Below are 3,710 nucleotides of genomic sequence, written 5' to 3'. Positions count from 1 at the left end.
ATATATATATATATATATATATATATAGAGAGAGAGAGAGAGAGAGAGAGATAGATAGATAGATATACATATATATATATACACAAAGATACGCGCGCGCACACACACAAACACACACACATACACACACATACATATGTATATAGAGAGTTCGATAAAAAATATATAGATAATATGTGTATGTGTATGTAAATGTGTGTGCATGTGTGTTGGTATATGCGTGTGCCAACCAATAAGTAAAGAAGGAAAGAAAGCAAGAAAGAAAGAAGGAAAGATATAAGGAACTCTGTGAGACGAACATCGAGTGCAATGAATCTAAACTGTCAATAAATGAATAGATCTATTAATCATATACATACATCTCATTTAGTATCTACACACACTGTTTATCAATAGAACACTTTCATGTGAAGTATTATTATATATATGTAGATTTAGTGGACAAACCCTTGTTTCGTAAATCAACTGTGTATGCTTTACATTTTGTGTTTGCTTCTCTCGGTGTATGTATTATAATTGGTTATTGACAAATCCTTCGTCATCATAGTGTACAGTATGGATGGTTACCATTACCAATATATTTTATTTTTTATTTCTTTCAGCTATTGGTCTGCGGCCATGCTGGGGCACCGCCTTCAAGGATTTCAGTCGGCAAAAGCTGAAAGGTTTCGTTCGACAAAAACTAAACACTCATATATCGTCTTCGACGGGAGAGTCTATTATACATATAACGATATATATATATATATACACATACATATACATACATACACACACACACACATACATATGCCTAAACTCTTCTTCACCCTACTCGAAAAACATTTCCCTAAATCGAGCCACCTTAGAAAATCTTTAACCCCAAATCTATAAAACTGTCTTACTTCATCAACACCAAAATTGCCGGAGCAATCCGACAACTTAACAAGAAACTCAGAAATCCACGACTCGCTAACATCTACTCTAATAACATAATTCACCCTAACCCCCAGCTTCATACATATCAATCCTAAGCAGGTATATTAAACCTCATTACCAACGCTAACCCTTAAATATCCTACTATAATTCCATTACTAATACACGACCCTTTAACCTACCTCAAGGCCTAACTATACCTCATATAGAAATAAAGAACGATGTAGACGATATCATCGGACATGAAAACTGTCATAATATGCATACAGGATTAGAGCCTTTTAGCTCTCATTTCTGGCAATGTAGGTGTTTCTTAACACCCTAGTCACATTTAGTGACAATCATATCATAATTCTCCTTTTTCTTGAATTATTGCAACCCGCTGGATATATTAATTATATATATATATATATGTGTGTGTGTGTGTGTGTGTGTGTGTGTGTGTATGTGTGTGTGTGTGTGTGTGTGCGTGTGTAAAACCTGGGACCAAATCTATTGAAGTCATTCATTGGTTCAATTCGCTTAGCCCTAAGCATACTTTAAAATTTATCCAGGTCGACATAGGACAATACTACTCTAGCGTATCCCCTATTCTTCTAAACAAATCCCTAATTTTCTCAAGGAAACACTCTAACCTATCTCACCATGATATTGCCATCATCTTAGCAGCCGGTCGAATTGTCATACAGTTCTATCAAAAATCCTGGGCCCACAGGGATACAACCAACTTTTTTGACATCCCCATGGGTGCTAGTGACTCCACCCAAGTTACAAACCTCGTTGGCTGTTATCTACTTAACGGTCTTCAGGAACAATTCCCTAACATCACCGGCGCTCTATATAGAAACGACGCTCTGTTCGTAATAAAAAAATTCTAGCAACCGGAAACTCGAACAAATTAGAAAAGTATTTTTTTTAAACATAGGTCTTAGCATCTTCTGTAACAACCTTAAAGCCGCTAATTTCTTAGACATTACCCTAGACATGTAAAACCAAACCTTCTACCTGTACTACAAACCTGGCGAGAATCTCAAATACATCAACTTTTCGTCCAGCCACCCCACTTCCGTCCTAAAACCTATCGTAGGGAGCGTTTCCTACCGGATCTCCTCATTATCCACCAATAAAGAAATATTTGACCAATACGCAGAATATTATAATTGAGCCCTTCAACGCACCGGTTATAAGAATTCAATTACGTAATATTCCTCTCCCCACTCAATCCAGAACCAAAAGCAGTTCTGCCTCCGCCAAATAGAGCTCAAAATATCCCCCATATCCCACCATCCCACTAACCGTCTAAGTTTCAAAGTAGTAGACGACTTAATAGACAATCTTCTCACCAGATGATCCCAAATCATAAATATGTCACCACCCACCGAAATCGACTCCAGCTCAAAGCTGTTAGCGGTAAACACGCACAGAGGTCTATACAAATATAATATTTCACAAGGAATATTGATTGTTGGTTCGTAAAGAGATTTTTTAGTTCATTATATTGGTTTTGCTGTTGTATGGTTATCTTATATATTGTACCTAACATTACGCTACAACACCAACACTAACCCTCAAACACCCTACTATAATTCCATTACTAACACCCGGTCCTTATACCTAACTCAAGACCTAACTATACTTCATCCAAAAATAAAGAACAATATAGACGTTATCATCTGACATGAAGACTATCATAATATACAACCCCCGACGTCTCCCTCAACCGCATAATAAATACCAATTTTAACGCCACCGGAGGGGGGAGCAGTCGATTAGATCGACCCAGTACGCAACTGGTACTCAATTTATCGACCCCCGAAAGGATGAAAGGCAAAGTGGACCTCGGCGGAATTTGAACTCAGAACGTAAAGACAAACGAAACACCGCTAAACATTTTCCCAGCGTGCTAACGTTTCTGCCAGCTCGCCGCCTTAAAGCTCTCTATGCATTCTGATCGAATCTTTCACGTGTTAAAATGGGTCTCCTAATGACAATGTAAACTTCATCCAATCAAGATACCCGTGACCTGAAGAGTAACCTGCGGTATACGCCTCGCTTAGATGTTTACCACTTCCGAGGTTCTGCTCGCTATGAAACATATGTAGCCCGTTTTATTTTTTTTATCTATTCCTTAACTCTTGTGTTTTAATTCGCATACATGGTAACCCTGGCCGACACCTGTGAAATATAAAATAATTTTCATCAGCATATCTTATTTCGACACGGAAAAAAAATCTACAACCTTCCGCCCCAATAAACCACTATTTTTAATATATTTTCTACGGATTGACTGAAGCTCACTTGCTTCCAACACCTCGATCCTTGGATTTTACATTTATCTATCTATCTATCTATCTATCTATCTATCTATCTATCTATCTATCTATCTATATCTCTATACCTATATTTGATTTGATTTGATCTAGTTTCAGCTCATGAACTGTGGCCATGCAGGGGCACCGCCATTTACACACGCACACACACACACACACATATATTTATAAAAAAATACAAAATGGGACAAGAACTCAATATATTCTTTTATTCTTTTATTTGTTTCAGTCACTTTACTGCGGCCATGCTAGAGCTCCACCTTTAGTCGAACAAATCGACCCCAAGACTTATTCTTTGTAAGCCTAGTACTTATTCTATCGGTCTCTTTTGCCGAACCGCTAGATTACGGGGACGTAGACACACCTACATCGGTTGTCAAGCGATGGTGTGTGGATAAACACAGACACACAAACACACACACTCACACGCACACATACACACACACACACACAGAGACACACAC

This window comes from Octopus bimaculoides, chromosome 24 (genome assembly GCF_001194135.2).
Source record: "Octopus bimaculoides isolate UCB-OBI-ISO-001 chromosome 24, ASM119413v2, whole genome shotgun sequence".
In the NCBI taxonomy this organism is placed as follows: Eukaryota; Metazoa; Mollusca; class Cephalopoda; order Octopoda; family Octopodidae; genus Octopus; species Octopus bimaculoides.
The sequence above is the reverse complement of the archived record's forward strand: the minus strand, read 5'-3'. Positions refer to the sequence as shown.